Below are 7,482 nucleotides of genomic sequence, written 5' to 3'. Positions count from 1 at the left end.
GCAATATCGTACTTACACGTCGATACCGTGGAGTGAGTTTCATTTAAAATGTCCTCCCCTGTATGAGAATTATATAATGAATGTGTGAGTATAGGTTGTCATTCAGGAACGACGACGAACATAAGTTTGGGTCTGGCCGTGAGTCGTGCGTGAATAGGGAAAGCGATTAAGATGACGACTCACGTAAAGTGGGATATCCGGCTCTAATTCCCGGTCCAGCACAAATTTTCATCGTCGTTATTTCCTTATACAACCGAAGGTTCTCCATATTCGCAACTGCGAACAGATTTCATGTATAATAATTAGGTTTGCTGGGTAACAAGTTGGCCATTGCAAGGTTGTTTCAAGCACTTGCAGATCGGCTGGGTGATGCAAGGGGTGAGGTGAGCATGTAGCAGCAAGCAATGTAAACGGACAGCTCAGCACTGTATTTAATTCCAGCATGAGTTTATCTTGGGATCGTGCCTAGCAGGAAAGCAGTTCCCAGCAGTATTAAGACATATGGCAGAAGTGACAGAAAATAATGTAGCATTATTTTTTCATACGGCTAGGACAGAACGGATGGGGCGATGCTTACCTATAGCGGAGCGATGCTTACCTATAGCAAGGATGGGTTCCAAATTTCTATATTACACCATTCACCCGTGTCCTCTGAAATGAGGGGTATTAGGGAAATGCATACGAATAAGGATACACGACGTATTATTGGTTTCGGTTTATAGCGAAGCTGATGTGGTTATAGAATGAGATTTTCACTCTGCAGCGGAGTGTGCGCTGATATGAAACTTCCTGGCAGATTAAAACTGTGTGCCCGACCGAGACTCGAACTCGGGACCTTTGCCTTCCGCGGGCAAGTGCTCTACCAACTGAGCTACCGAAGCACGACTCACGCCCGGTACTCACAGCTTTACTTCTGCCAGTACCTCGTCTCCTACCTTCCAAACTTTACAGAAGCTCTCCTGCGAAACTTGCAGAACTAGCACTCCTGAAAGAAAGGATATTGCGGAGACATGGCTTAGCCACAGCCTGGGGGATGTTTCCAGAATGAGATTTTCACTCTGCAGCGGAGTGTGCGCTGATATGAAACTTCCTGGCAGATTAAAACTGTGTGCCCGACCGAGACTCGAACTCGGGATCTTTGCCTATCGCGGGCAAGTGCTCTTTGATGTGGTTATGTTATTAGCATATTTGTGGAAATACACTCAAGAAAGTATTGTCTGTCCAGGGAGACCAATATAGACTGATAAGCGGACGTGTGAGACGAGCATATTTCTAGGAAGAACGGATGACACAAGATGCGAACAGAAGATCTTGCCCACATGGTCTTACCTCCAGAAGATAGGGACGCGTGGCTGTGCTTGGTCTTCTCACCAGTTGGATAACTGCTGTGAGAAACTGAATCCTAAGGGGTGGAGAACATAAGAGTTACAGCGACTCAGTGTTATCATTAACATTATAGCTTGTGGCGTAGATGAGAAGATTTACCGGATTCCGGCTACAATCACTTGAATGATTGTCATCATGCTGATGCAGAAGGTGTTGGATTGACTGGAAGAGTCACTAAGAGTACCACCCGCCCAAAATTTAGCTTACCTTAATGCCAGCCTCAACCCTGAACTTACTTGTTCATTAGACAAACTTATCAAATCACAGCAGGGGAAAATTTCAATGGAGCAAATGTCACATCTTCAAGAATATCGTCAGCATAAGATTATATCGATAACAATTCCAGCTACCAGCCATAGCGTGTTTCTGCTTGGTATTCGGTATACTTTATTTTTGTAGTAAATGCAGACATGCACGGTGTACAGCTCAACAATGCATCAGTTTCCAGTCGAGTGGTTAGCCGGCATAGGCCAAGGGAAGAGTTGATGGAAGTAAAACCTCTGTACTAGTGGTGTAAGCATTAGATTCAGGATGGTATTGCAATAAGGCCCTGGAGACCACACTTTGAGAGTAAGCTGACGTTAGTAGTGGATAATGGAGAGGTTTATGTTGGGCAGCTCATGATTGGAACTGGGTATTTCCGACAGCATGGTCCGGAGTTTTTGGGTTTAAAAGTAATTTTAATTAAAGAGTCGCCTTCGGAGGTTCGGGAGGAATCTTTACAAAGGAGAAAGACGTGCTACATCCTGGAAAAGTATGCGTCCAAATTGTGAATTTTTAAAGTTTTATTCCTACCATGGACCGGCATTAGAGGTCAACAATGGAATTAAAATTCAAGGTGAAAGCATACCCGTAATAATGGCATTGCTACTCTCAGAGAAAGTGAAGAAGAGTTACAGGTTCAGCTGAGTGGAATGAAGAGTTTATTGGATACAGAATATGGGCCAAGAATAAATCGAAGAAAGACAAAAGTAACGAGAAGGGGCAGAAATGAGAACAGTGAGAAACTTAACATCAGGATTGGGGATCAATAACTAGATGAAGTTAAGGAACTCTGCTACCTGAACAGCAAAGTAACCCATGGCGGACGGATCAAGGTTGATATAAAAAGCAGACTAGCAGTGGCTTTGAAGAAGAACTTTCTGAGAATGTACATTTTGAGCACAGTGTTCTACGGTAGGGAAACTTGAACTGTGGGAAAACCGTAACAGATGAGAATCGAAGTGTCTGAGATGGGGTGCTACAGAAAAATGTGGACTCGTAAGGTAAGGAATGAGGAGTTTCCCCACAGAATCGCCAGGGAAAAGAATATACGGAAAATACTGACAAGAAGAAGGACAGGATGATATCAGGAAATAGCTGCCATGGTACTAAATGGAGCTGTAGAGAGTAAAAACTGTAGATGAAGACCGAGAATTGAATACTTACAGAAAATAATTGAGGACGTAGATTGCAGTGCTACTGTGAGATGAAAAGATTGGCACAGGAGGAATTCGTGGCAGATCGAATGAAACTAGTCAGTAAACCGATGACCCAAAAAATAAATAAATAAAAAGAATTAAAAAATATACAGAGGCAACGTCTTTGACTACAAATCAAAAGGTGCTGTGCCCCTGGTTCAGACCCAGCCACTGCTAAATCTTGAATAAAATTCATCAGCTATGGCGGCCAAAGATTTCCGGCATAAACAGTCACCCTCATTCTGCCAACGGCCTTATCAAAGAGACCAGAGCAGCTGACTGAGGTTCAGCGCACTCTTTTGGTCTTCAAGTGGGAGCTGCCCCAGGAAAGTGGAAGAATCAGCGATGATAAATGACATGAGGATGCAGAAGCCAATGGAATCCATAGCATGAAAAACACAGTACGTGTGTGCACAGGACAAGTGGCTTATAGCTGAAAAAGTGAACTGATGAATTCTCCATTAGGAAAAGATTCTGTATTAGTCCCCCATTCGAATTTCTGGAAGGGGGCTCCGAATGGGAGGTGACTATGAGGAAACGATGGAAGAAACAGCGAAAGGATAATGTTCTGTGAGTCGGAGTTTGGAATGTCAGACGTTTGATTGTTGCAGGGAAGATAGAAAATCTGAAAAGGAATAGCAAAGGCTCGCTCAACATATAATGTGTGTCAGTGAAGTGAAATGGAAAGACGTTAAGGATTTCTGGTTAGACAAATATGGGATAATATGAATTTCAGCAGAATATTGTATAATGGGTGTAAAATTCGTCATGAATGGAGTGATGCGACACATATCGAGCTGCTACCAACACTTCAGTAATCGCGCTGTTCGCATCAGAAATAGCAGCACAGAAATAACATCAAAGATAACAGCAAACGACAACGATATTTCAGGTATGCATGCGAACGTCGTAATGAGAAGATGAAGTAATAGAAAAAGTATATTAGAATATTGAACGGATAGTTCAGTATGTAAAAGGAGGTGAAAAACTTTGGGGTAGGAACATGGTTGTAATGCAAGGAACCGAGTAAAGGGATAAGGGATACGGGAGAATAAGGACATGACAGTAGGATTGAGAGAAGAGGAAGACTAATTGAATTCTGCAATCAATTTACGATGATAACAGCGAATTCTCTGTTCAAGAATCATAATGAAAGGATGTAATTCGAAAAGACCTGGATCGCGGGAAGATTCCAGCTGGATTATATTATGCTCAGACGGGGAAAGCGAAATAAGAAATTTGATTGTAGGGCTTACCCAGGAGGAGATATAGACTGAGATCATAATCTAACAATGATGGAGGGTGGTTTGAAATTGAAGAGAATAGCCCAGATAAATCAAAGTGGCATGAAATGGGACACTGAAGTGCTGTACAGTGATGAGTCGCGTTTGAATTGCGCTAGGGATGTGGATACTGCGATAAGAAATACCAGAGAAGGCACTTCTGTTGAAGAGGAGTGGACATCTCTACTAAGAGTAATCACAGATGTTGGACAGGTAACAACGTAACAACGAAGAAATATCTTTGGTAACAAAAGAAATACTCCAGATGATGGACGAAAGAAGAAAGAGCAGGGCAGCCAAGGCGAAATTGCTTCAGGAAACATGTGAAGAAATCGAAAAAAAATTGATGGTCGGGAGCACTGACTCAGCATACATAAAAGTTGAAACAGCCTTCGGAGAAATTAAAAGTAAGGGTGTAGCATCAAGAATGCAATTCAAGTTCCACTGTTACACGCAGAGGAGTGAGCGGATAGGTGGAAATAGTACACTGAAGGCCTCTTTGATTACAGTATGTACAGGAAAGAAGAGGGAACAATATTAGCGGAAGACCAAGAACGAACAGCTAGGTTTGAAGTGAGGTGAAACAAGGATTCACGTCTACTGTTCGATCTCCACATCGAAGAAGCAATAGCAAAAATAAATTCAGGGTGGAAGGATATCACCGACAAAAATCGCTGATAACGTTACTATCCTGAGTGAAAGGGAAAACGAATAACACAATTGGTTGAATGGAATGAACAGTCTCCTGATTACTGAATATGTACTGAGGATAAACCGGAAAAAGACAAAGGCAATGAGAAGTAGAAGAAATGAGAATAGCGGGATATTAACATCAAAATAGGTGATCACGAAGCAAGCAGAGTTAAAGAATTCTGCTATCCTGGAAGCAAAATGACACATGACGGGCGAAGCAGGAGCACATAAAAAGCCGACTAACACAAGCAAGTAATGCTTTCCTGGCCAAAAGAAATCTAATGGTACCAAACACGTGCCTTAATATGAGGAACGAATCTCATGCGAAAGTACGTTTGGAGCACAACATTGTATGAAAGTGAACTGTGGACTATATGAAAACCGGAATAGAATACTCTTCGCATATTTTCTTAATTCATCAATGTTTAATTTTCTACGTAAGGGTCTCTAATTTATTGTCAAAGCCACGCGCATGTACATCAGCGTTCTGCATTAACTGATCCATCATCTGGTTACCTTGCATTTTATTTTGCTCATCATTACTCTTTCATTCTTATTTTATCTTCCTGTCTATTTTTGGGAATTGATCGTCACACATCACTAACCACTGCACAAAAACGGCTTGTGCGTCAAATCTTGCTTGACATTAGGGATTCTGTTCACGATTTACAACACTCTGTGTCGCTGTTTCGTGATAGGTGGCATAGGATGTTCCTGTCTCCTGTAAAATTGTCACACTGTCCTTGCCCTTGGGTTCTGTTTCTAAAGTATATCCTGCTATTTTGCATGTTAAACTGGTATTCTTCTACATTAATCCCACACTTTAAAATTCCATTGAGCCGTTTGTTGTAATCAACCTAATGAATACTTTCGTGCTGAATCTCCATGTCTGACCCACTATTCACTGTTTCTGAATTACTGGACAATTCCGTCCCAATGTCGCTCATCCCACTCGCGCACGTGTTAATTTCGGCATACCCTGCTAAAACTAACCTTCGAACACAACCTGAAATATCCTGACAAAATTCAATAAATCCACTTACATCTCAATAAAATCCTCCAAAGTACAACCGGCCGAGGTGGCCGATCGGTTCTAGGCACTGCAGTCTAGAACCGCGCGACCGCTATGGTTGCAGGTTCGGATCCTGCCTCGGGCATATATGTGTGTGATGTCCTTAGGTTAGTTAGGTTTAAGTAGTTCTAAGTTCTATAAGACTGATGACCTCAGATGTTAAGTCCCATAGTAGCCAGAGCCATTTGAACCATTTTTGAATCCAAAGTACATAACATACATAAATAATATCCCTCCAAAAGTCCAACAAAAATTTTGAATTGAACACGGTGCGACTAATACAAACCGCTTCTTAATGAAAGAAAATACATGAATTTGAGGTATGTCAGCCACTTAAAGATCTTTTAGATTATATGTTTAGTGATTATTAAGGTTTCAATAGTGATTCTTTCTTCACTGTGCTGACTGTTATGGAAAAGGCAGAATTTTAACTAAAAATTCTGACTACTAAATCAATAGATCGAAAGGAATCCACCATTTCCCTATGTGTGATCATGGCTGGGCCATCGACATACTGCTGTCGTTGTCAGGAAGATCTGTACTGGGAGATCTAACTGATAAACAGATCACACCCCGTGAAATAACATGAATTCAATTATAGGTGTCACAAAATGGATAACGTAATGAAATAAACATATTAAACAGGGTTAGCAACAGCGTACATGGGTGCTGTAACTGACAATATATTAAAAATTGTGGGTTCATCAAACTACCGAACGAAATAATGGTTGCTATAAAACGATATTTATCATAAGCCTGTGTGGATTTCAGATTAAGCAAAAGTGCATAAAGACACGAAATCGTTATGTTCATTACTTTCTATTACATGGTAGAATGATTTTAAAATATGAGTACCTTAGTAAATATCATGTAATAGTCTGATGTGAATACATTAAAGTCAACATAATATTTGGGGAAACTACTAACTTCACGGAAGTCACACAGTTGCTGTTGAATGTTAATCAGAGAAAGAAAGAGCTACAGAATAAAATCATACATTCACCACTATCATGACTGAGCACGTGTTGAGCTCGAGATTGCTAATAAACATACTTCACTTAAAAATGTGGAGATCCCAACGTCAATCCGAAATATCTGTATACATTATATAACTCGGCTTCCGAATGCTGCAGCTGCTCATCATACACAACGATACCAGTGACCGCGAGAGGAGACGGTGGTGGCTGAAAATTTTGTCATTTGGCCAGTACTGAAGGATGATATCCCTAAAAGTTCTGAGTCAAAGTTCTTGTCTCGGTTTATGCATATCCTGGCAAGTCTCGGATGGAAGTAAGTTCTACAGAGCACTCCTTGGAAGAAGCAGAATTTTTACCCTTTTTGAGTGTGAGCCTTCAGCATGATTCTGATCGCCAATGACAGTGATTCTTCCAAGTTCCAACAAATCATATCCGTTCTACCAACGCAGCTACCTCCCTTCCATACTCTATTTTAATACTGCTAACGTAGCATGGGCGTATTTACTGCTGGAACTTAGAAACAGGTAATTTCTGCCTCCCACTATCTATCCAGCTAAGCATTTCAGCCAGCTGGGTCTTCTCCACATACACACAGGTGAGTTCGTTTCTCC

At 41.3% G+C, this 7,482-nt stretch overlaps 1 non-coding gene across 1 annotated transcript; it reads right to left on the bottom strand.

Annotated features, from left to right (window-relative positions):
- Nucleotides 1-807: 807 nt before the first annotated feature.
- Trnap-cgg (transfer RNA proline (anticodon CGG)) lies at nucleotides 808-882 on the bottom strand. The gene has a single exon. It is a non-coding gene; the product is annotated as a tRNA-Pro (tRNA).
- Between the last annotated feature and the right edge of the window lie 6,600 nt (nucleotides 883-7,482).

This window comes from Schistocerca cancellata, chromosome 1 (assembly GCF_023864275.1).
Source record: "Schistocerca cancellata isolate TAMUIC-IGC-003103 chromosome 1, iqSchCanc2.1, whole genome shotgun sequence".
Taxonomy (NCBI): domain Eukaryota; kingdom Metazoa; phylum Arthropoda; class Insecta; order Orthoptera; family Acrididae; genus Schistocerca; species Schistocerca cancellata.
The sequence above is the reverse complement of the archived record's forward strand: the minus strand, read 5'-3'. Positions and strand labels throughout refer to the sequence as shown.